The 27,735-nt window shown below is 37.3% G+C and overlaps 1 protein-coding gene across 4 annotated transcripts in view; it reads left to right on the forward strand.

Moving 5' to 3' along the window:
- The first annotated feature begins 13,575 nt into the window (after nt 1–13,575).
- Nucleotides 13,576–27,735, forward strand: part of Klhl8 (kelch like family member 8) — a 65,101-nt gene continuing 50,941 nt past the window's right edge. The window contains exon 1 of one of the 4 annotated variants that reach the window (XM_047567323.1): nt 13,576–13,852. The gene's annotated coding sequence lies outside the window, so the exon portion shown is untranslated. The remainder of the gene's footprint in view (nt 13,853–27,735) is intronic. The other 3 variants (XM_047567324.1, XM_047567321.1, XM_047567325.1) reach the window with 3 other exon arrangements.

A 27,735-nucleotide genomic window follows, 5' to 3' on the forward strand; every position in this document is an offset into this window, starting at 1 on the left:
ATATAAAAATGTAGCACTTTGAAAGTTTATTTCACTTCTGTTGTCTTCTCATTGACATTCCCATTATGGAAGAGCTTGGGATTGTTACTGTCCTCTTTAACATTAGGTGCAGAAGATAAATTATTTTCCAAAAATGACACACAAAGAATAAAACTCTGGGGTTGTATTTAAGTTTTCAGTTATCAGTTTTTGGGGTTGGGGGAATTATGGGACTGAACTCAGGAGAGCTTTACCACTGAGATACATCCCCAGCCCTTTTATATTTTCATATTCATTTATTTCATTATATTTTATATTTTCATTTGAGATAGGTCTCCCTAAATTGCGGAAGTTCTCACTAATTTTCTAAGGCTGGCCTCTCCCTTGTGATCCTCCTGTCTCAGCCTCTCAAGTCACTGGGTAGGCTGAGATCTGTTATGAATCTTTTAAAATAATGTTCTGCCCTTCTCCCATGCTACCCTTCTTATGGTATTCATTAAGGATCAAATTCATGCTTTTTCCTAGTATAAGGCAAATGTTCCTAAAGTAAAAAGAAAAGTGACAAAACTTACATAAAACCCTAGAGTTTACATACTCTTACATAAACCCCTAAAACTATCGTTTTAAATTTTCCCTTTAACCTACTGTCAAAGCTCACCTTTAGAGAAAGCCGTTTACTTCTACTCCTACCACCTTGGAGGCATAGCACATCCTTCGGTATGTTCCAGTATGTTCCAGCAGAGGGAGCTCCAAGCGTCTTACTACTAATCCTATGGTGGTGCCTTCACTTCCGTCCCACCTATTCCAAAGACAAGGTTTTGGCCTAATTCTTCTGGTGCCAAGAATTAAATGGTCCTTCCTAAAGTACAAGAAGTAAAATCAAGAATCAATAAGTGGGATGGTATCAAACTAAAAAGCTTCTTCACAGCAAAGGAAACAATCAAGAACGTGAACAGAGAGCTTACAAAATGGGAGAAAATCTTTACCACCAGCACTTCAGATAGAGCATTAATCTCCAGGGTATACAAAGAACTCAAAAAATTTAACACCAAAAAAACCCAAATAACCCAATCAGTAAGTAGGCTAAGGAACTGAACAGGCACTGCACACAAGAAGAAATACAAATGGTAAACAAATACATCAAAAAATGATCAACATCTCTAGCAACTAAAGAAATGCAAATTAAAATTACACTGAGATTCCATCTCACCTCAGTCAGAGTGGCAATTACCAAGAATACAAGCAATAATAAATGTTGGTGAGGATGTGGGAAAAATGTTCACTTATACAATGCTGGTGGGACTGCAAATTGGTGCAACCACTCTGGAAAGCAGAGTGGAGATTCCTTAGAAAATTTGGAATGGAACCACCATTTGACCCAATTATTCCATTCCTCAGTTTAGACGCCAAAGACATAAAATCAGCATACTACAATGATGCAACCACTCGATGTTTATAGCAGCTCAATTCACTATAGCTAAGCTAAGAACCATCCTAGGTGCCCTTTAACAGATGAATGGATAAAGAAAATGTGGTATATATACACAATGGAATATTATTCGGCCAGAAAGAAGAATGAAATTGTGGCATTTGCTGGTAAATGGATGGAACTGGAGAATATCATGCTAAGTGAAATAAGCCAGTCCCCCAAAACCAAAGGCCGAATGTTCTCTCTGATATGTGGATGTAACCCACAACAAGGGAGGGGAAGATTAGAAGTTCATTGGACTAGACAAAGGGGAATGAAGGGAAAGGAAGAGCAATGGGAATAGGAAAGACAGTAGAATGAATTGGACATATCTTTCCTATCTGCATATATAAATACACAACCAATGTAACTCCACATCATATACAACCACAATAATGGGATCCTAAATGGAACAAGTTATACTTATTCTATGTATTTATAATATTTCAAAATATATTCTACTGTCATGTAAACATTTTTTAAAAAGCAAATATATTTTATAAATAATTAAATGGTTCCATTTTCTCCTGGAAGTACATTAGAAGCTGATGGACTTTAAACAACCTTGAGGCCAGAGTCTCTGCATTATGTCACCTCTCTCTCAGTGGTCAGTTTAAATAACCAATATGAAATATAGAGTATAATTCCTTTTTTTCCCCTTTTTTTATCCTGGAAATTGAACCCAGATCCTTTTTCACTCTACCAGTGAGTTACACTCCCAGTCCTAGAACTTAATTTTCAATGCTTGATTTGCTGAAGAGACCATGAAAGGTGAAGACTAAATGATAATGATATCCCCTATCCAAAATGTTTAGTTATCAGGTTCATCCCAAATGATAGCACAAAGATATTTTTATACTCCTTCATCCGGCTGTTTAAAATATCTCTGCAGTATACACCCCATATGCTAGTTTCTTTTTAGATATGTAAATCTTTCATTGCTAAAATTCCAATGCTGATTGTGGCAAATTGCTGACTTCTCTTGGTTTTTTAAAACAAGATCTAAACAAAGATAATATTTTGTGGAACACTTCTAAGAGATGTGATTATCTTGAAGTTAATATTTGTTAAAGTATTTACTTCAAATCAGGTGCAGGGGTACCTGCCTATAATCCCAGATATTTGGGAGGCTGAAGCAGGAGGATCACAAGTTGAAGGCCAACCTCAGCAACTTGTGAAACACCCAGCAACTTAGGGAGACCCTGTTGCAAAAAAACTAAAACTACTGGGGACATAGCTTAGTGGTAAAGTTCCTCCTGTTCCCTAATACTGAATTTTAAAAATATATTGACTTCAAATAATAAATCATAAAATGAAAAAAAAGGATGGGCTGGCACAGTGATAGGACACTTATGCAAAGCCCTGCATTCAAACCCTGGCACTGCAAAAAAAAAAAAAAACAAGAAACACAAAAAAAGGAGATCAAAAAATATTTATTGAATCTCTCCTATAGACTGGCTATTATGCAAGCATAAATGGTAACATTTTAGATAGACTGAAGATTTAGGTATAAAATATAAAACGAAAACATTTAGAAGAAAATGTCCCAGGAAGTGGGTGGTGCTTTGTTGTTATTGTTGTTGTTGTTGTTCGGTTGGTTTTTTGTTTTTTGAGACAGAGTCTTACTATTACATCGCCTAGGCTGGACTCAAACTTCTGGGCTTCATTGATCCTCCCAGCGTTGGGACTACAGGTTTGTGCCACCACATCTTCAGGATAAAGAAGGTATAAAAATCTCAACCCACAAAGTAAAGTTTGATCAGTTTGATTGTATTTTAATCAAAGATACTTTTAGAAAGTAAGATTATCAAAACGTATTGTTAAAAAATAAGAAGATAAGCCATAAACTAGAAGAAGCTATTTAATACTGACATAATAAGTAAAGGGTTACACTGAAATACAATTTAGAACACTAAGATTTTACCAAACTGCCCCCCAAAGAAAAATCAGGCCAATGTAGTGGTGCAGAACTATAATCTCAGCGACTGGGGAGGCTAAAGTCGAAGAATCACAAGGTTGAGGCCAGTCTGGGCAACTTAGCAAGAATGTCTCAAAATAAAAAATAAAAAGGGCTGGGCATGTAACTCAGTTGTAGATCCCTGGGTTCAATTCCCAGTACATCAAACAAAACAAAACAGCAAAAGTCCAATAGAATAATGAACCCTAAAATCGAAGATTTTGTAGAAAAGGAAATCTGAATTGGTAATAAATACATTAAGCATATCAAAGATCATTCATAACTTGATAAATGCAAATTAAAACCACTAGATACTATTTTATATCTATCAAATTGGCATAAATTAAGAAATGTGGCAAAACCAAATGTTGACCAGAATGTAGAACAACTGCAATCTTCATAGACTTTTCTTTAAAGTATGAATTGACATAACTATATTGGAAGATAATGTGGCATTATTCAGTAACATCAAAGACGTGCTGTGAAACCAGCACTTCTAGAGAATGTACTCTTATGCATGTTTACAATAATAAAAATCTGGAAATAACCCAAATATCTATAGACAGATAAATGAGTAAGTAATTTAGAAAATTATATATGTATATGTATATATATACATATATATACAAAAGGATACACAAAAAGGTCATTGCTGGGAAGTTGTTTTTGTTTGGTTTTGTGATGTCAGCTTACACAGACTGGCCTTGAACTCCCAGGTTCAAGGGATTCTCTTGCCTCAGCCTCCCTAGTAGCTGGGACAACAGTCACAAGCAGGCTGTGCCTGGCATGATAGTTGTTTTAGAATAGTGACATTATTTTTATTTGCTAATTTTTCAACAATAAGCACGTTACTTCTATAATGAGATAAAATATCACTAACATTTACTTTCAGGTCTTAATAATATGTGATTTTCCCCAGATGTATCCAAAGTATTAAAATGAACTCCCTTTGAAATCAAGGGAGTTTTTCTGCATCCTGTGTTTCCTCATACTGAGAGTAGAGGCTGAAGACCTGCCAACCCCTGCCCTGCCCCAGAGGCACCTGAGAAACTGAAACTCACATGTTTCTAAATAACACAGCACAGCTAAATCTACATATGTGTAAGTTCTGCCTTTTCTCCCACTCTGCCTTCTTTTCTCTTATAAAAGTTACCCAAGACACTGAGCCCCATGAAGATAGAAATTGGAGACAGAAAGATCTCTATCTTCCTCAAAACTGGTTTTGAACAAACCCATTTTTTCTGTCAATCTACCTCCAGAGTTTTTAGTGGAGTGAGTGAGAAAGTCAGTCCCTCTGGGCACTATGTTTAGGTAAAAGGCAAGCCAAGAAAGGGAAAAATATTGGGAGATGAGAGCTGTTATCCAGCATGGCATGTCCTTGTACATTCTTGCCACCAGGGGGTTGACTATAACTGGTGTTGTCACATTATTATTCATACCACCATTCCAGAAGTGGTAATTGGAGATAGAAGGCTTGTGCACAGCAAACACCTAGCTCAGGCTGGGTTACCCCAGAAGCAAACCCACAGGAAGGATCTAAGTAGGATATTTCATTTGGAAAGTGACCTTAAGAGGCACTGGTAGGGGAGAGGAGAAGTGGAGAGAGACAATAATGAGTACGTGCACATACGGGTGACTCTGAGGGCACTGGGCTCAATCCCCTGGGGAACTCAGGAAATAAGGTAGACTCCCCTCCCCAAGTAGGTAAGGTTGCTGCAATTTTTTTTTTTCTTTTGGTCTTCAACTCCCTTTAGTCCCTGATTGAAAGTTGCTTTGAAGGGGAGATACAAAAAACTTCTAAGCACTTCTAGCCTTCTAGTCTTGTTCTAGCCAAGCAGATGGAAAAAACCCTCAGGCACAATGGCAGCGGCTCACTGACTGAGGCCTACCTGCCTGCTTTACCACCCTAACCCCAGGACACCAATACTGGCACAACTGTGTGAAACTCCCAACACCTAGGCCTCTTGTTCTTTCTAATACTGAGTTAAGTGATATTTTTATAGAACTGTGAAGGTCTAAACCTCTTCTAGAGCAGATGGGAATGGGGATAAAATAAAAAGAGGAGAGTTAAGATTAGAATCCAATTCTGCTGGTTCATGCTTAATACTGGTAGGTGGTGTAGAAATAGAAAAGAAATGGAACTCTTAAATTGTCATCCTCAGTGCTCAAATATAATGGGATACTTTGTTCAACCAAATCTCTCCAGATCAAGGAATCTCTGAAATAAAAGTGTTTATTGAGTCATTACAGATACTACCAGAAAGAAAGTACAGGTCCTGGGACAAGTGCACACAGTCCCCAGCAGCAAGAATTAGGTAGCAGTTGGAAAATGTCCACAGGAGCTTAAGAAGCCACATATTTATTTTAATTGATTTATTTTGTTTATTTTGTTAGTGGGGATTGAATCGGAGTGTTCTACTACTGAGTCACATTCCTAGTCCTTTTTATGTTTTATTTTGAGATAGGGTCTCACTAAGTTGCTGAGGCTGACCTTGAACATGTGATCTCCCTGACTCAGCTTCTGTTGCTAGAATTACAAACACAGACCACCATACTCAGCTAAGCCAAAGTATTTTGTAATGAAAATTTGGGGAAGGCAGGTATAAATTGTTTACATTGAACCTACATTGCTATAGATAAGAGGGGTGGCATTACACATAGAGGGGGAAGCTTTGGTATAAGAAGGGATGTATAAAGGGGAGCAGTTGCTGCCTCTGCTTTGGTTGGAGCTGTAAGCAGGATGCATGACACCTACAGGTTGTGATAGGATTTTAGTTGAGGTTTTAACATATATTCAAGAGCATAAAACAGTCCTTTTTTTTTTTTTTCTCCTATAACTTGTAACTTATTAACCTCCCCCTCTTCTCCTTTCCACTATTCCCTGGCCTTTTGCAATGAATACAGGACATACTGGAAAGATTCTCTTACCAATTTACATACACATGAAACACTGAAGTGGCAATACAGGGTACACAGTCTGTTTTCTGTATTCATGGCTTCTGCATCTGCAGATTCACCTGATCAAAAAATACGCAGAAAAAAACAAATCCCAGGAAGTTCCAAAAAGCAAAACTTGACTTTGCTGTATGCCAAGTGCCACACTGAATCGGCATGATTGAGGTAAGGCATAGGTGTTGCCTGCCGAAGCCTCCCACCATTCCACAAGTCCTCAGTCCCTTTCCTTGTTAGAGTACTGCCTGCCTCGCATCTCATTTGTGCACTGTGCAGTGAAGGCTATGTTGGGGGCATCTGTACTAAATAGGTACAGACTTTTTTCTTGTTATTATTCTCTAAATGATACAACAATGAAGCAATTATTTACTATAGCATTTAGCATATATTAGGCTTTAGAAGTAATGAGAAATGATTCAGGAGGATGTGCATAGGTTATATGCTGTTTTATAAAGGGACTTAAGCCATGGTGGATTTTGGTATTCAAGGGGGGTCCTGGAACCAATCCTCTGCAGATAATGAGGATGACTGTGTATGGTTAAGTGTCAGAGTGAGTGATAGAGATTAAAGTATTCGCTGGGGAGAGAGGCATTTCCATGCTTAAAAGTAGGTCATAAACTGAATCCTGGAACAGACCAGAGAATTATATGTCAGTTGGAAACAAAGGTGTTCTAGGTGATAAGCCCAGCATGAGCAAAAATTTAATAGCAGGTGTGCTACTTGTCTTTCCAGGTCCCTTTCCACCCTTCTCTACCTGTATTTGTGCCGGGAAAGCTGTCTTTATTCAGGAACGTGACAGATGTCCTTGTCCTCTGGTTTCTGGTGGCTGTGTGTGGAGATTGGAGTGTCCTTCCAGGAGGTCAAAGGGAAGGCGGAGAAGACCAGAGTATTTCTATCTTAACTTTCTTCTTGCAAAAGGATGACCACAAGTTAGCTGCTCTCCTTTATGAAGGCTTTTACCAGGAGGCCTCTCAGCTCTCTCTCCTCTGCAGGTTCTGGAAACTGCTCTCTTACTAGCCCTGGGCTTCAGAACTATTCCTTGTAGCTTTTCCTAGGATCTGTCTACATTTTACTGAACTCTGTTCAAATTGCCAGTGCATACCCTAAAGCTTCCTGCCAGCAGCCTGACTGAGGGAGTGGAAATGGATTCCATAAAAGAGTGAAATATCTGGCAGAACTTGAGGAAGGATCATGATGAGAAGTGGGTAAAATGGACACTTCTTTTTTAAAAAAAAAGTTATTGTATTTTTTTTACCTTTATTTATTTATTTATTTTTGTGTGGTGCTGAGGATCGAACCCAGTGCCTCACATATACCAGGCAAGTGCTCCACCACTGAGCTGCAACCACAACCCCCAGACACTTCTTTTTAAACTTTTTTCCTAAAGAAAGATGATATTTCAGACTGGAGGACAATATCCTGAGTAGAGTTTTAAAAGTTCTGACTGATGTGAGTTGAAGATATGACTCAGTGATAGAGCACTCGCCTAGAATAGCATACACGAGGCCCTGGGTTCCATCTCTATCACAGCAAAAAGTAAACAACCAAATAAATAAAAGTTCTGACTGGCAAGTCAATGATTTCTTGCTTGCCAGTGAGTGTGCAGGAAAGCTGATCACCTATCTTCTATCTTGAGCTCTCCTTGCCCTCATCTGTTTTCTACATGGCAGTTGAAAGAATAAAGGAGCAGTCTGTGTGTGGTACCCACACCAGGAAAGCATATATCCAATTACCCTCTGAGCTTCCGTAATTCAAGTCTCCATAATGATAAAGGTAGCAAAGTGGAGCCTTCCAAAGAGGCTAAACAGGCTACTTTTTTCTAATAGTTCAGTTTTACCTCTGAGGAAATAGCCTGAATGGTTTTCTTCTGGTTCTGTTTCCCTGAAAAATTCCTTTTTTCAATGTTGGCTTGTAAACTCCCAAAGGGGATCACTTAGGGAGAGGATTTGAACTCCTTTCTGTATTATTCACGCAAGAATTCGGGGGTGCATGACTTCTAGATTGTGGCTTCAGGGCCACTAGTGACCACTGAAGGGAAAATTACATCATCTGTAAAAGGACGTGACATGAGAGTGTCAAAGTATTGTCTTGATGTTTCTATGCAAAATGGTCAAGGTCTCATGAAGTAAATTCACATACCCTCTAGGATTACTCAATACTGGTTTATCACTCAATCAGTGATTTTCATTGGTTGACCTCTTCATAGTCCCCTAGTGACTTACCTTCTTTCTCTATGGATCCAGTAAAGGGCAGTCCTAAATTACTAATTAAAAAAGAAAGCCTGGAAGTCTAGCAGGTCACTTAAAAATTTGCTTTTTTTTTTTTTTTTTTGGGTGCTGGGGATCGAACCCAGGGCCTTGTGCTTGCAAGGCAAGCACTCTACCGACTGAGTTATCTCCCCAGCCCCCAAAATTTGGAAACAGTCATATTTTGTTTATCAGGTGCAAATATTATCATTTTTGCAAATGGAACTTCCAGCACCTCAAAGCCTTTAGTAAAATGGTTTTGTGGAAGGCGCCACTACTACTACAATGGACTCTGAAATTGACTACACAAAGTTAGAACCCATAGGTTAAGGGTATAGTCCTCAAGAAAACTGCTTTCACTGCACCAACCAGCAGCAAGTTCAGGGGGCCTCAGACCACCTGTGCTACTGACCAACTGGCTATATGCCCCCTCAGATTCAGTAATTTGTTAGAATGACTTACAAAATTCAAGAAAGCACTGGATTTATGATTAGTTTCATTATAAATGATACAAATCAGGACCAGCCAAATGAAGAGAGACATAGGGTAAGGTCCAAGAGGGTTCCAAATACACAGCTTCCATACCCTTTCCTCATGGAGTTAGGATGCATCACCTTCTTAGCCTACCAATGTGTTCCTTAACCAAGAAGCTCCACTGAGCTTCAGGGTACATAGGTTTTATTGGGGCTTCCTTAGGTATACATGACTGAATTATTGGCTGTGTGATTGAACTGAAACTCTAATCTATCCCTCTCAACAGAAGTCATGAGGTCAAGTTGATATCATGTGGCAGAGAGTCTAGAAAGCTGCATAATTTACCATAACTTACTACCCAAAAGATGCTCCATTACCTATGTTATTTCATATATACCTTTGTACAGTCATAAACCAGGGTTAGTCTGGCTATATAAAACAAAATTCCATAAACTCAATGACTTAAACTAAATAAGAGTTTATTTTTATTGCACAAAGGTAGGCAAACCAGGACTGAAATGATGGTTCAATGGTCCTTAGGAACTCACCTTCCTTCTATCATTCTTCCACCTTCCTATCCATGTCCTCCATCCTCAAATACCTTTATATTCCAAGATCGCTGCTAAAACTCAAGTCATCACTTTGAGAAAGAAAGAATAAGGATAAGAGGTATCCTCCACACTTAGTCGGACCAATTTCCCTTTAAGAGCATTGCTGAAGTCCAGTGCAACCCTTATATCGCAAGGTTAGAACTTGGGCTAACTGTAAGAGAGACAGAAAAGTAATCTTTCAGTTAGGTATGTAGTCATCCCTTCAAATATACTAGAGCATTTGTACTAAGGAAGAAGGCAGGAAGATGCTGTTAAGCAGATAGCAGTGTCTTCCATGTTGCATTTATTTTAATTAAAAAACTTTTCAGGGGCCGGGTTTGTAGCTCAGTGGTAAAGCACCTGCCTAGCACATATGAGGCACTGGGTTCAATCCTCAGAATCACATAAAAATAAATAAATAAATTAAATAAAGGCATTGCGTCCATCTACAACTAAAAAAAATTTAAAAAAACTTTTCAGAGATAAACTCCATCATGAAAATGTGAAGATGATATCTGAAAGATAATGTAATATAGTGCTATGTTTTAATTTAATGAAAGAAGTATTCATGACAATTATACATTCAGAATACATTTTGGAACTGAAACACAATTATATTTGTTTCACTTTGCCATTTCTGACCACACATATGGAATACAATTTTGCTTAGAAGTATGTAGTGTATATTTAAAAAATAGTTATGTGGAAAAGTTTCTCTAAATATATTTTCCTGGTAACTACAGACATAGTTGTTTTGTTTTGTTTTGCTTTGTAGTGTTGGTGATCAAAACTAGGGCACCGTGAATATTAGGCAGATATCCTACCACTGAGCTGTGTCCCCAGCCGAAGTCACAATTATTTTTGAGGGTGGTAGGGATAGAGGCAATTGTTCTTGTCTTTCCATTTCACATATTGCTTCAGAGAGAATTCTAGTTGCCCATATTGAAAACTCAACCATATCTACACAGGTTCATGAGAAAAGGAAAGTGATTTGACTTGGGGGCATGGTGGAGTAGCAAAAGTGAAATGCTAAAAATTAAAAAAGAAAAAGAAGTCCAAACCAACAACATATTAATAGCAAGTTTTAACTTACCAACATTAGGGATTTTCAAGAGCACAAGCGGAACTAGCTGTAGCCACACCAAGGATGCCTTGTTTTAATTCCACCCACAAACCCAAACTACTGAAAAATAAATAATCAAGTAGAAACAAGAACGGAGTGCCTGCTATGTGAATATATCTTCACACAATGTCCCTTAGCCCAAAGCAATACCCTCACAACTTTCATTTATATTTTTAACTTAAATTTTGCCTTATACAGATATTCTGGAGCTAGCAGTAAGAAGTAGCTATTATCCCTTCAGGAAGCAGAGTTGAATTGCTGAAACAGAGACTTTGTAGGCCTGTTACCCTAAAATATTTAACATCTGTCCCTTGACAAAATATACATGTTGAGCTCTTTACTGCACAAAGCAGTCATTTATTGCGCAAGTATTATTAAGCACCTACTATGTATCAACTACTGCGCTCCTATTTTCTATATGAGTTTTCAGACAAGTGGAAGAGACAGGTAAATAATTAATATGCTTGCTGATAAGTGTTACCTTAGGGTCTAAAATAAGTTGCAATGTGTGTAGATGGGAGGCACTAGCCCAGAATCGATGAGAGGGACTGCAGCACCAGAACTCTATCAGATCAAAACAGTATTTAAGTTGGTACTGGAAGGTATGTAGGAGTTACCCAGGCAAAGTGGTAGAAGGAACAACAATTATAAAGGCCCAGAGAGAAAAGAGGGAAATTCAAATATTTCAGAGATAAAAGTGATAAAAGGCCACCAAAGATTTAAAGATAACTTTGTCAGGTTGCATGAACAAAGGATGGAAGTACTGTCATTAATTTATTAAAATAGCGTAAGATGGGCCACTGCCAAGGCTAGAAAAGGTAGCCATCTAGTACACCTTGGGGCAGAGGACAGGAAGTAATTAAGAAAAACTGAAGTACAGTAAAGATTGGCTGTGGAGGAGGGTGATAAGAGAGAAGAGTGGGATGAAAAATCACTGTAAGTCAGTGATTTGACCTGCATAGGAATGCAGTGATCTTCTTGGTGTTGTTCAAGCTCTTCATGTTCATTTTTATAGACAAACATCCTTAGTAGTTCTTCCAGGATCTACCCTCTGCCTGCAAGCTTTGCCTCTATAACAAATGAAGATAAAATTGCCCTCTTGATTCATCTTTCCAAATCCCTTTGCAGGCAGCATCTGAGACTGTTTGGGAGGTTACAAAGCTTTTTATTCCAGGATTAAAGATAAAGACTTAAAGTGTAAAATGCAAACATTGAATGATTTAAAACATGCAATTTATTCTGGCTAAAGTACAGACAATGAGCCAACAGATATCATCAAATCCTTTCCAGTTTTAATTTATGGGACTTCGGGAAAGAATTTTCTAACATTCTTTCTTATTATAGGACAGTCTTATTTATCCTCAAATAAAGTTAGGGAGAAATGAACAAAAGCTCAGAAGATACTCGTTAGATTTAGAACAAGTGTGATAGTTTAGGTATATTTGATTTGTACAATATATTTAAGTAAGAACATTGCTATGAATGTATCACTTTTAGGGAAAGGATTTTTTCCCATTTGGTGTGAACATTTAATTTTCTGATTTTTTTCTACTCCATCAGAAAGTTCTAGATTGGATGTTATCTTGTGGATTCTCCATATCCTGACTCTCTAAGTATACATTCTCATCACTCATTGTCTATTTGGTCTCCTGCTTCCCTGCTCCATCTTAAGTCTCCGCAAGGGCAGGGCTTATTCAACTTTGCTGTTGTGTATTTTCCAGCTTCCAAAGCAGTGCCTGGCATGTAGTAGAGGCTCAACAAATACTCTTGAGCAAATAAGTAATAATATTGATATTGTGTATATATTTTTGATTTGTTAGTAACTACAAGTGTTTTTGTAGAGAATTAACAGAGATAAAAGGGCAGTTCTGCTCCATAAGTATATTTAAGGAGATACAAAAAAAAAGCAAAATCTCTATTAGAAGATGGTCTTATTAAATATATAATATGCTATCACATAAACAAATTTTTTCTTCAGTGCACATTTCCTCTTTTTCTAAGGGCATTTACAATAAATTGGCAAAATTCGCCCTGAAGAGGAATATCTGGAAACATTTGCTTCTACATGAAAAGAAAAAGAATTTTTCTAGAATTGAAATTTCAAATTCAAATCTTCCTTTCGGTTTTTTTTTTTTTTTTTTTTTTACATAAGCTGCATGTGTGTGTTTCTAGAAAAGTCAATACAAAGTTATGTGTTAACATCGATAAATGTCCTAGGATTAAATTTATCATGAAATAAATTTCTAGGATCGTGAAAACATGAGGCTGTTCTCTCCTTCTAAAAAAAATCTTTAGAATATCCTTCTAAAATTGTTTGCTCTCTTGATACCCCCTCCTACATTTCACTTTATTAAAAAACATTTCAGCATCGCTTTTTACTTTTAATGGTTTTAGCAGCGAGTGCTTAATTCAGGCAAGTGCTTCCTCAGGCTTATAAACGGGTTATTATTTACAAACACAGCTGTTTAGTATATCCTTTTAGAAAATGTGGTGAGAGTGAGATAGCAATAGAAGCAGTAAGTCTTTAAATTTTTTCCCCTTTTCTTTTTTAAAGGCATACACTTCGTGCAGGAGGGGATTAGAAATTAAATTTTCTCCCGCCCTGGAGGGGAAGCAGCGGATGACTTCAGCGGTACTGACGCAGTGACCTCTCCATAAACGAGTTTGGGGCACGCCCCCGGGGCCCCGGGTGCCCTGACCCGCAGGGTGTGCGCGCCGACCGCCCGCCCGCAGCGTGCGGGCCGCCGGGCACCCAGCCGCGGTAGCGCGGACGCGGGGGAGGACTCCGCGAGAGGTAACCGAAAACCACACTTCCCAGAGTGCCGTGCGCCGCCCTCGCGCGCCCCGCCCGCCGCGGCTCTGAGGGGCTGAGGCGAGAGGACGCCAGGCGCCGGCTGGGGCTCCGCGGGGCCGCGCAGGAGAAGCGCGCGTCCGCTGGGTGCTCGGACTGGACTAATGCACGCCGCCGGGGGCGGCCAGTAGGCGCCGGAGCTCCGGAGTCGGCTGTCGCGGCTGCAGCCTCGGCGGTACCGGGAAGACCAGAGCGGAGGAACTAGGACTGAGGTAACCGACGCGCGGCTTCCCTCGCGCCCTTCTTCCTTTGTGCGATGCCGTCCGCTCACGCCGACCCCTCCTTCAACCCAATCCCCAGTCGTCACGCAGCTCGAAACTCGAGCCCTCAAGCCGCAACCCAAACTCCACAGCTGAGAGGGTTCGGGGCCCGGACAGCGAGAACTCCCGCCCCTATTGCTTCCCTGCGCTGCTTCTGTCGCCCTCGTCGGCGGGAGGAACGGGATCCTGCTGTTCTCCTCGGGGAACCCCAGCTTCTGGCTCTGGCAGCCTCGCGGGGAGCTTCTTTCATTCCTTCGCAGAACAGAGGGCAGGCAGGTGCTTTGCGGGTCCAGGGTGGGTGCAGGCGCGGGGCTAGCGGCCTGTGGGGGCGGGCGCCGGGCCACGCCGCGCGAGGACGAGCAGCCCGCCGGGGTAGTCGTGCGTCCCGGGCTCGCCAGCCCCGGGGCTCAGTGCCTGCCCCGGGCGGGGGCATCGCTGCCTGTCCGCGACTCGCCTTCAGAGGGTGCCTGCTCGCTGCGCTGGGGGTATCTTCTGTGTCGCGGTGGTGCAGACCCTGTCGAAGAGTGCCTCCTGGTGTGACACCAGCAACTGCAGGCGCTTTCAAAGCCCGCAACCGCTCAGGGTTGTTTTACTCCCACGGATGACAGCTCTTTATCCCTCATTTCTGGGTTTATAATTTGCTTGCTGGTTTCTTCAGGGAGAGAAACCAGCAAGCAAATTTGTTTTGCACATAATTTTTATTTTCTAACCCGTGCCTCGTCATTACTGGACTTGCACAGTCCTAGCGTGTCAGGTTTGGAGAGCTTTTTATGCTGTTTCTTTTGTCAGGGTTTATATCAGATTTTTGTAGAAAACACTTCAGTATTTCTTTTAATCTTTTTAAACTGATTTCCTTTAGTTTTGGGCTCTTACCGCAAAATAATGTTACTTACAACTTTGGTAAACTACTTTGGGAAATGTTCTTCACACCAGGTGGATAAATATTTTATCTTTTGGATGCACTTTCCCCTCTTTGCATTGTCTTTGTCCTATATAAGTTGATAATTGCTTGATTCCTGTGTTCATCATCTCTGTTTTCTTCCTCCTTCTCCTTGGTATACTAGCTCTGCCCGAAGATGGGTACACTTGGATAAGCTGCTTTTACTGCTGGTGCCTGGAAAGTTGTTCGGAGTTAGTTTTGGAATTAGTGCTGTCTTTCCTCCTACTTTCTCCTGTCACCTTTAGTTTGTCAGTCAATCCAACTGACCTATTTAAAACTTGCAGTCACTTTTTACATTGCCTTTAAAAAACCAAATGATGTAAACTTAAATATAAAAAGAAATGTCTGAAGATACAGTATTCAACTCCATACACTTAGCATCATTTTTATTTTCGTGCAGGATGGACCCCAGAACCTGAGCATGAAAGGCAAGTGCTCTACTACTAACTACATCTCTAGTCCTCATTTTTACATTTAAAACTAATTCTTTTTAGCTTTTGATTAAATTACTGATACTGGTTTCTAAATATATATTTTGTAATAATTGCAAATTCCGTAATGGAAAACAGTTCACAGTCAGTAATTAAAAAAAAAAAAACTTTCAAGAAGAAAGTGGGTGACTAGGGATGTAGATCGGCCCTGGATTTGATTCCTAGCACTGACAAAAAAAGAGGGGTAGATACATTTTGACCGACCCCCTTTTAAAAAAATACACTTTATTTTTAGAGCAGTTATAAGTTCACAGCAAAGTTGAGCAGAAGGTATAATTTCCCATGTGTCTACTACTCCCCCAGAAACAACTTCCTCCATGGTCAAAATCTCTCACCAGTTGTAACATTTGTTACAATTGATGAACTTAGGCTGACATATTATCTCCTAAAGTTCATAGTTTACATTCTGGTTCACTCTGGGTGTTAGACTTTTGTGAGTTTTGACAAATGATTCCTTTGTTTTATGAAGAACTTTTGAGTGATGTAGAGAACCGAAATGAGTATTGTCATTTAAAAAAAGATTAAAGGAGGTTAAGGTTCAGTGGTAGAGCAAGCCCTGTGTTGAACCCCAGTACTGCAATTAAAAAAAAAAAAAAAGTAAAGGGAATATTTTGAATGTCTTAAAAATTAATTTCAAATAGCTTCCATGTTTTAAAAATTGCTTTTGGTTTCTTATTTCAAATCCTCAAAAGAATCATTTATTTTTGTATATTAAGTAGTAGCCTGGGGAGTGATATTGGCCAGATGCTGTTGTTATATGTTGTGTCCATGTATGAATATGTAACAACAAATCCCATCATTATGTGTAACTGTAATGCATCAATTAAAAATGTGGGGGAAAAGGTAGTAGGCAGGTATGTTAACGAGCATAACTATAATCCCAGCTACTGGAGAGGTTCAGACAGGAGGATCACAAGTTCAAGGCAAGTCAGGGCAATTTAGCGAGACCTTTCAAAATAAAATTTAAAAATAGGGTTGAGGATGTAACTCAGAGGTAGAGCATTTGCCTAGAGTGCATGAATTCCTGGGTTTGATCCTCATCACTGCAAAAAACAAACAAAAAACCCTAAGGGGTGAGGGAAAGGAAATGTTTTGTGGTATAACAAAAATGTAATTTTTCAGTGCTAAAGCTCATTTTCAGTGTTAAAACTCATATATGTGAAAGTTAGGTCAGATTCAATCCACTGTTCTTCCCTTATCCTTGTCCCTCCTCCTTTCCCTTTGATCCCTTCACTCTACCGATCTTCTATTTTGATGGACTCCTGACCCCCCCGCCTTTCTTTTCTTATTTTGGATTAACTTCTGGATTGTAATTAAGTAGTCCTCTCACATCAGAGAAAGCATTAGGTCTTTGACTTTCTGGGTCTGGCTTTTTTCACTTAGCATGATGGTCTTCAGTTCTATCCATTTACTGATAAATGCCATAATTTCATTCTTCTTTATGACTTAATCCTCCATTGTGTATATGTACCACATTTTCTTTATCTGTTCATTTGTTGACAGGCACCTAGGTTGGTTCCTTAGTTTGGCTATTGTGAGTTGTGTTGCTGTAAACATTATTATGGCTCTACCCCTATAGTATACTGATTTTAGGTCTTTTGGATAAATATTGAGGAGTGGGATAGCTGGGTCATGTGGTTTCATTCCTAGTTTTTTGAGGACTCTCCATACTAGCATAATAATCCTTTCTGGAAAAAATTGTTTTATGTTAACCAATGAAGCAAGAGGAAATTGAATATTTTAAATTTATTAACTTTTGTTTACTGATGTCAAGTTATGTCTACAATAAAATATGATCTATTAGATGTTTTTAAAAAAAGTATTTTCTCTGTTAGGAGGGGCTTTAGTTGAAGTATCAGGATTTAGTAAAGTACTGAACTCAGTTCTATAATACACAGTTCTGGATCAGAATCTCAGTTCTCCACTCATCAGCTGCCTAGCAAGTTGTTGTCTGAACATTCTTTTAATATCTGTAAAAGAGGGTTAAAATAATACATTATGCTTCTATCTCCCAGAATTGTCATAAATATTATTCATTATCATAATGTGGAAGTATTTTATACACCATACTCCACTATAATATTTATTGGTATCACTGGTTACATGCTGTATTTTAAAATGCTTCCAGTACAACTTATTATCTGGTAAATACTTCTGACTTTTTTTTTTTTGATTGGTTATAAAGAGTTTATATTGTTTGGGGATGAGATTTATTTGGTTCTTCATGGTAGAATTATGAAAAAAGATTGGAGAGGCCTTGGGAAATTTTTTACTGCCTCTCTGATTTTTAATCTGCATATGTGGATATTCCTGTAAGTGTTCTTCCAAGAGTCTGTGAAATCTGTGTATGTTTGTATTTTCTGAAGAGAAGACTAGGTTCAATAGATGTTCCAAAGGGGATCATGACCCTTCTCCCACCAAGGGTTCTAAGAACTACTAACTTGAGATATGAAGCAGGGTTTTTTGTTTTGTTTGTTTGTTTTTCACTAGAAACTTTGCAGTTTTAAAATTAGATTGGTGGGGAGAGAACAGACAATGTTTGAAGCACTGAGGTCCTGTTTCTATTCCAGAAGTAGAAGTTGATATTTATGATACAGTATCTTCATAAGAATAATAGTGCTGCATCTGTTACCTGGAGATGACACCAGTGATTTATGCATTATCAGTAGGCAGATAAAGTCTACTCTTCCCTTCCTCGCAGGGTTTGATGGGTAATAGAATGGTGATAGAGAAGAGCACTTAGTTACAATCCAGCATGTTTGACTATTATTTAAAATACTAAAAGATAATTTGGCTTATTCTAAGATTGGGTTCTTTTTTTTACCTCAATGAACACTAAATGCTAAAGGAAACCATTTAATCTCCCAAACTAGATTTTGATATTTGCATAATGTGTCTATTACATAATGTTGCTTATATATAAGATAGTGTAAAGTTATATTAAATCCTAATGGATGATCATTTTGACTTAGAAATTTATAATTTGCTTTTATAGATGAGATTCTAATTTGTGATTTCTAATTTATAGTGCTTAAAATTAACCTTATTTGCATTTTTGGAATTCAGAATTAGGATATAGTTCTAAGTTTGAATTCATTCTTAGAGTTTGCAAGTAAACTTACTGCCGCATTTTCTTTGTGTAGTGATTGGCTTCTGGTTTGTAATTCTTTACAATGGGAAGCCATCTTCTGTTTCTGGATTAGTTACCAGTAGCATTCACAAGATTTAGTATAAGTCCATCAAGTGATGGTATACAAACTTACTAGTGAACCTCTCTGTTGGAGTTAATATTGTATTTTTCCTTAAGTTCTTTTTTCCCTTTGATGTTGGTCAGTATTTTCTTTTGAAATACGAATGCTTTTCAAAGTTCAAGGTCTAAATTAGTACTTGGAAATTATTAGAATAAATTAGCAGAACTCTGGTTCTCTACACTTGCTTTTTATAAAAATAGTCCAAGAGGCTTATGTAGAACTTAGATCAATTAGGGATAAACGCTAGCTTCTGCAGAGTGCTTCTTAGCATATGAAAGATAAGTCACCATTGCATCTTTATTTTAATGTGGAGGATTGCTTAACTTAGTGCAAGAATGCAAGTTTTGAGTTAAATTAATTGGAAAAAAGGTAATTGTTTCAGCATTTGAATACCATCATTTTAGGATTAGTGATTTTTATGAGTATTCAACTCTTTTTTAAAAATATTTTTAGTTATAGATGGACACAATACTTTATTTTATTCATTTATTTTTTTATGTGGTGCTGAGAATCAAACCTGTTGCCTCACACATGCTAGGCAAGTGCTCACCACTGAGCCACAACCCCAGCCGGAGTATTCTGCTCTTGAACTTTAAAAAATTCAAAAACAGGGGCTGGGGATATGGCTCAGTTAGTAGAGTGCTTGCCTCTCAAGCACAAGGCCCTGGGTTTGATCCCCAGCACTGAAAAAAAAAAAAAAATTTAATATGGGGAGACTATTATTAATAATGCTGTTTTAGTTCTCATTTAGTCATTTATACATGGACACCCTCCATCCACAGTTGGAGTGAACACCATCTTTTGTCCTAGTGGTAAGACTTAGACTTTGTAGTCAGACATGCCTATGTTGAATCCTGGTCAATTACCATGTAATATCTATGAGACTTCGGGTAGTTTACTTACCTTCTCTGAGCCTCTTTATCCACAACTGTTAAAAGTAGGAAAAATACTTCTCTAGCTTGTCCCAGGATTGAAATGAATACAGGTAAAATATTTAAGTCATGATAGCAGTTATGTACCAATTTGTTAGTTTGTTTAAGCCTTTTAACAATCATATCAGATTGGGACTGTTATTTTTCTCATTTTTACAGATGAAGAAACAAAGTGAAACAATTTAATGAAAGGTTATATAACTTCAGCAAAGTCATATAAACAGTAAATAGACAATAAACACCCAATTAATGCTGGCTGTTGTCATTAAGGGGGGAAAAAAGGAAGATAGGATAATATAGTCAGTACCCATCTTTCACTGCAGAAGGTCCTGATAATTGCATCCTAATGTCAATCATATATATTTTATTTCTTTGTTGGAAAAAATGTTGATTGGAAGATTAGGTTTGTGACCAAGGATTCAGTATCACATAATTTATAAAAGTAATAATAACCATAATGCTTACTGTATACTATATATAGGGCTGAATACATTTATTACTTCATTTAACCTTCATAACAACCTGAAAAGAAAGCTGAGATTCAGAGTAATTTTAAGTGACTTGTGCAAGCCTATGCAACTAATAGGGACTCCCATATTGTCTGGCTCTAAAGTCTGGTGTAAACTACTAGTTTATGTGCCTGTGTTAGATATGGCTAACAGATTTCTTTAAACAACACATAACAACTTTTGTAATTTTAAATAGGAAAAAGTATGTTCATATTTTATAACTTGAAGGAAACAGTGACCAAAATCCCAGGCCAGTATACTGCTGCTTATGGGCTAAACCCAACTTACCTTTTTTATAAATAAAGTTTTATTGGAACAGAACCATGCTCTTTCATTTGTATATTGTGTGTGGTCACTTTCATACTATAATGACATTTGAGTAGTTGTAATAGAGGCTATATGGCTTACAAAGCCTAGAATATTTACTGTCTGGCTCTTTACCAAAAATGATTGCTGAGTCCTAGGCAACCCTGTTCTTTTATAAATTGAAGAATCTGAGGCCCAGAGAGACTTAGGTAACTTCCCAATTGTGTAGCTAGTAATATTAACTACTGACTTTGCTGTACCATCCTACCTCTAAAAAGAGTCCTATAAAATCCACAGATATACTATATGAGCCTTACACAGGGACTTCTTATAAAATCGTGTGATGTTTAAGAATATGTAACCTAGTTAAAATAAACGTGTTAGCCATAATAGTTGTAAACATTTAGTCATTTCTCTTTCATTCTGAGAATTTGAAGAGCTTAGGGAAGATACTTTGTATAACCCATGCCTTAAAGTTCTGTGGCCTACTTTGAACTTTTCTATAAATAAATAGCTTTTGGAGTTGTTCCATTACTTGATTCCTAAACAACAATTGTACTGTCTTGTGGTTGGAAAGCTAACACATAAACATATTTAGTTTTTTCTACTTACCATTACATTATTGGTGGATGTTTTAAAGCAGTGAGGTGATGTGATCACATTTAAATTTGAGAATGATAGGCAGCAATAAGAAGGATATTTTGATGAGAGAAGAGGCTGTAGTAATAGTTTTGAGATGTTAGAGACTGTGACTAAAGTGATGTGACTAGAGAAGCAAGGTCAATAATATGAGAAAAATATAGGAAGTAGAATATTGGAGACATGGTTATAGTTGGATAAAACAGAATGAGAACTTTGAATACCTTTGAGCTGAGATGATACATTCGTAATCTTATTGTCTGTTCACACTAGTTTAGATTCTCTCATAGTAGTCTGTCTCTCTGTTATGATCTTGATCACATTATTATTATCTGTGTCCCATCTAGATGATTCAAGTTCATTAATAGGGAAAATTATGTCATATGGTATTCATTTTTTGGACTTATTTTAGATATAGTTGTTAAAAATAGAATTATTTTTGTGTATACATCTTTTTCAGAAAAGAAAATATGAGATTAATTGGTTAAGGTATTCCTAAAATTTCTTCACAGAATCTTTTTTGAAGCAGTTGTTAATCCGAATCATTTGTTTTTCCATGTAGTATAATCATCTTGTCCATCTAGTATATCAATGATACAACTGTATAGTTTTTTCTTCTGTCTTTTATTTGTTTATTATTTTTTTATTTGTGGTACTGGGACCTGAATCCAGGAGTGCTTTACCAGTGACTACATCCCCAGAGTCCCCATTTTTTTAAATTCTTGAGGTGGAATCTTGCTAAGTTTCCCAGGCTGATGTTAAACTTGTGATCCTCCTGTTTCAGACTCCCCAGTCATTCCTAAGTGTGCTCTTTTATCTTCTGGGTGATTTTCTTTTATGCTACCAACACCGTTCTTCAAGTTTTGATGCAGATGCTTATTTACTTGATGTGTAATACACATCCTTTTTGAATATATGTTAGTGGCAAAGCATAATACAGCCTTATCTATCATGGATATCTACCTTTTCTTCAGTCCCATAAAGTATGCTTCTCAAACTCCTTGTGATTGAGAGACCACTTTGTGGACCAGTACTTTTGTAAAAGACATCAAAAAAGAAATGGAAAAAAAGGGACATGTAATACAAACCAATTTTTTATTATTCGGTTTAACAGAGATGGAAATACTCTTTCAAGTATAGCTTTGCTATTAACATTTCTTTTTGTGTGTGGGGAATGGTACTAGGGATTGAACCCAGGGCCTTCTATCTCTGAACCACATATCTTTTTATTTTATTTGGACTCAACGGTCTTGCTTAGTTGCTGAGGTTGGTCTCAAACTTGCCATCCTCCTGCCTCAGTCTCCCAAGTTGCTGGGATTACAGGTGTGTGACACTGCACCCAGCTATTTTTCTTAAAGATTCTGTTTTTTTACTTAGCTCATTGTAAACCTGTAAAAATTTATTTAGTCACTAAGTTTTAAACTTTATTTCTCAAATGACAGTTTATTAGAATTGATTTAAAGCCAGTGTAATCAGTAAACAGCAATAATAGGCATTTAGTGAGTAGAATTTTGCAGGCCAACCAGGCAATAGACAACCCTTTCAATAACCAGACTTTTAAGCCTTTGAAAGTCCAAGAATCTCCCTGAACTCCAGGTTTCTTCGTGAAGCCCTCTATAAGATCAGTAGTAGGCTTTACTTAGAGGGACTACCTGTCCAGCATAACTGTCCTATCAGGGAGTAGTAAATTCATCTTTGTGGGGTTTTTTTTGTTTGTTTCAGATACCCAGTGTGAAGTAGCCCATCCTTTGACATTTGGCAACACATTAATAATAGATTTTTTTTTTGCTAGATTTTCTTTCTTAAGTACAACCCTGTGATTTCTATGACATTCTCAAAAGTACCAACTAATATAAGCCCTTCCAAAAAAGTTCACACATGTAGTTCATCTAGTTAGGTAAGATTCATGTCCTTGTTTTTACTACATTTGACTGGATTTTCTGACAGTTATAACTATCATAAATCAAGTGGTCCAGTTCAAACAAGGAGATGATTACCATGAAACATCATTTGGATGCCTTCTTATTAAAACAATCCTACAAATAGAAACATCTTACAGAAGTATTCAGTGCAGTGAAAATGTTGTTTATAGACTCTGGAAATGACACTAGAATTTATCCAACAGACTTTGATAACAGAAGTATCAAATATATCCTATAATCCTAAGAAAAAACTTTTTTTAGGGGGATACGGGGGATTTAACTCAGGGGCACTCGGCCACTGAGCCACATCCCTAGTCCTATTTTGTATTTTATTTAGAGACAGGGTCTCACTGAGTTGCTTAGTGCCTCATTCTTGCAGAGGCTGACTTTAAACTCCTGATCCTCCTGTCTCACCCTCCCGAGCTGCTGGAATTACAGGTGTGTACCACTGCACCAAGCGAAAAAAAAATTTTTTTTAAAGTCATAGTAGCAAATTGTGAGAAATCATAAATAGCATGACCAAGTAACCATTGAATCTATAATCCACTTTGTTCAAGTAGTAGATTCTACCTTGATTACTGGCACAATATATTATCTTTTGTCCTATTTTGATTCAAAATTTAAAATGTTGAGCTGAAGAGCTCATGTTGAGCTCTTATTGGAGAACGCTTGCCTAACATGCGCAGGGGCTGTAGTTGAAGTCCCCGGCACCTCAGAGAAGGAAAACAAAATTTTAAATGTCTTCTCTAAACTTTTACAAATAAAATGGAATTAATGAGTATGTCCTACTCATTTTTTGACTTAAAAGTAAAGGAAATCTTAATGGTAATTACCTTAGAAATAAAATGAATCAAATATTGAAATAAATATCTTTGTTAAGATATTTATGTGTTTATGATTCAAGATTATATTTAGAATGTACAATGTTGGTTTAGTTATACTAATTTAAGCATATATTGTTTTGGGTAGTGGTAAAAAAGTAATCTCTAGAATTCATGATTAATCCATTCATTCCAAAAATCTTTTTAAGTAATTCCATTTGCTATGTGTTTGTTCAACATGCGAGCAATGGCAACTAAGTGGCTTATATAGTGTTATGGTGAAAGTTACTAGTAAATAGGTAATTTTTAAACCAGCATTTAAAATTTGACCAAAAATTCAATATACCATAATCCATTTTATGGTGAGTACAATAAAGATATGATCAGATTACTATGGGGCACAGAGGAAGTACACCAAATACAGTCAAGGAATAAGGGACATCTTTAAGAATTGAATCTTTAAAAATGAGTAAGAGACTGGGTGCCATGGTACATGCCTGTAATCCCAGAGACTCTGGAAGCTGAGAAAGGGGAATCTCAAGTTTGAGGGCAGCCTAAGCAACTTAGTGAGACCCTGACTCAAAACTTTAAAAAGCTGGGAATGTATCTCAGTGATAAAGCACCACTAGGTACAATCCCTAATAAACACACACACACACAGACACACACACACACGATGTATCTGTATACATATTTATCTTACATACATGTAAGAGCTGATAAGGAGAGGGCAGTGGTGAAATGGCATTTCAAAAAGAGAATTGAAATAGCAGAGATATATAAAATAGCATGAAGTATGTAGAGAGTTACGTGCAGTAAGGTTTTTCTCCATATAGCATGAGATGGGGTTTGCCATCTTGTTATTTCACAAATTCACACATACCCTCCATCAACTTTTAAATATAGCTTCAAAATTAATCAGATATTGATATAAAATACAGTCTTTTATGTTTTCTAAAATCATCTAACTGAATTGTGTGGACTAGAAACTGAAGTTATTTTAAAGAAGATTGACTCTAATAGCACTATTGCTATTGCCCCTTATAGTAAATATTGCAGCAGCAACTATATTATAGCACTGAATTTTTTAAGAGGTGCATTAAATCAATCAAAGTGCCATTTGGAGTTTCTATTTCTGCTTAGTACATTTCTGATTAATGTGTAGTGTTTTTTAAATAGTTATCTTTGCTGCAAGGTGGTTAGTTACAAGGATAGTATAATTTCTACATAATAGTATTATGTATCAATGTTCAATATTATATGCTAAGTGTTCAAAACACTAGAAAAAACAAGGATAGTAGGAACATTCCTCAACATTGTAAAGGCTATCCATGCTAAACCCAAGGCCAATATCATTCAAAATGGAGAAATATTGAAAGCATTCCCTATAAAAACTGGAACAAGACAGGGATGCCCTTTTTCACCCCTTGTATTCCACATAGTCCTTGAAACTAGAGCCAGAGCAATTAGACAGATGAAAGAAATTAAAGGGATATGAGTAGGAAAAGAACTCAAACTGTCAAGTTCGCCGATGACATGATTTTATATTTAGAGGATCCAAAAAATTCTACCAGAAAACTTCAAGAACTAAAAAATGAATTCAGCAAAGTAGCAGGATATAAAACCAACACTCATAAATCTAATGCATTTCTATTCATAAGTGATGAATCCTATGAAAGAGAAATTAGGAAAATGACCCAATTCATAATAGCCTTAAAAAAATACTTGGGAATCAATCTAACAAAAGAGGTGAAAGACCTCTACAATAAAAACTGCAGAACACTAAAGAAAGAAAGAAAACCTTAGAGGATGGAAAGATCTCTCATGTTCTTGGATAGGCAGAATCAATATTGTCAAAATGGTCATACTACCAAAAGCACTACACAGATTTGATGCAATTCCAATTAAAATCCCAATGGTATACCTCATAGAAATAGAGAAAGCAATCATGAAATTCATTTGGAAAAATAAGAGACCCAGAATAGCCAAAGCAATCCTTAGCAGGAAGAGTGAAGCAGGAGACCTCACTACCAGACCGTCAACTATACTGCAGAGCAGTAGTAACAAAAACGGCATGGTATTGGCACCAAATAGGCAGGCATACCAGTGATACAGAATAGAAGACACAAAGACAAACCCATATAAATACAGTTATGTCATACTAGACAAAAGTGCAAAACACATACAATGGAGAAAAGATAGCCTCTTCAACAAATGGTGCTGGAAAAACTGGAAACCTATATACAGCAAAATAAAATTAAATCCCTAGTTCTCACCCTGCACAAAACTCAACTCAAAATGGGGCAAGGACCTAGGAATTAGACCAGAGATCCTGCACCAAATAGAAGAAAAAGTAGGCCCAGATCTTCATCATGTCAGCTTAGGCCCACACTTCCTTAACAAGACTCCCAAAGCACATGAAATAAAAGCAAGAATCAACAAATGGGATGGATTCAAACTAAAAAGCTTTTACTCAGCAAAGGAAACAATCAGTAACGTCAAGAGAGGATACAGAGTGGGAGAAAATCTTTACCACACGCACTTCAAGGTAGAGCACGAATCTCCACAATTTATAAAGAACTCAAAAAACTTAACTTAAAAATACAAATTACCTAAGCAATAAATGAACTAAGGAACAGAGCAGACATTTCCCAGAAGATGTACAGTCGATCAACAGATATATGAAAAAATGTTCAACATCTCTAGTAATTAGAGAAATGCAAATCAAAACTACCCTAAGATTTCATCTCACCCCAATTAGAATGGCAATTATCAAGAAATACAAGCAACAGTAAATGTTGCCATGGATGTGGGGGAAAAGGTTAACTCATACATTGCTGTTGGGTTGTAAATTGGTGCAGCCACTCTGGAAAGCGGTATGGAGATTCCTTAGAAAACTAGATGGAACCAACTTTTGACCCAGCAATTCCACTCCTTGGCCTATGCCCAAAGGACTTAAAATCAGCATACTACAGTGATGCAGCCACATCAATATTTATAGCAGCTCAGTTGACAATAGCTAAATTGTGGAACCAACCTAGATGCCCTTCTACAGATGAATAGATAAAGGAGCTGTGGTCTGTATACACAATGGAATATTACTCAGCCATGTAGAAGAATAAAATTATGGCATTTGCAGGTAAATAGATGGAGTTGGAGAATATCAGGTTAAGCGAGATAAGCAAATCCCAAAAAACCAAAGGCCAAATATTTTCTCTGATAAGTGGATGCTGATACATAATGGGAGGGGGAGTATAGGGGATGGGTAAGGGAAGAATGGAGGAGTTTGGATTGTGCAGAGGGAAATGAGGGGATGGGAGGAGATGGGAAAGATGGTGGAATGAGACAGACATCATTATCCTGTGTACTTGTATGATTACATGAACAGTGTGATTCTCCATTGTGTACAACCAGAGAAATGAAAAGTTGTATTCCATTTGTGTACAATGAAAAAATAAATAAAATGATACTTGAAATATAAAAAATACATGCTAAAGTATAATATAGATATAAATACAAAGGAAGTTAGAAAAAAGAGACTAAAATAGACTGGTTTAACATCATAATATGTATAATTTTGCTGTCAGGCCTGTTTTCTATAATTCATTGTAAATTGTGTTTACATGCAAAAATACATTAGTTTTGTTATAGTCTTTGTACTGAACAAGTAAAATCTCTCTGCTTTTGCTTGAAGTTCTTTTTCTTCATGACTTTCTCTTTTGTTGATTGACACTGGCACTTATGGGAACAAAAACAAAAATGGTGTGGGGCGGTTCTCAGCTTCCTGTTTAATTATAGTAACATTTCAGAGTATGATAGAAATAAACTTATGAACCATCTCTTTTTTTTCTGATGGTTTTAATCTCTTAATTTTAGAATCAGAATCTCAGATTATAATGCTCAAATACTTGGTTGACCTAGGGTTTTTTTTTCTCTTCACTATTAATTTTTAATGTTGAAGAGAAAAAAAAAAAAAAAAACCCATTCCACAAAACTTATGTTAAGGCCTACCTTAGCAAGACCC

Source organism: Sciurus carolinensis, chromosome 10 (genome assembly GCF_902686445.1).
Source record: "Sciurus carolinensis chromosome 10, mSciCar1.2, whole genome shotgun sequence".
NCBI lineage: Eukaryota > Metazoa > Chordata > Mammalia > Rodentia > Sciuridae > Sciurus > Sciurus carolinensis.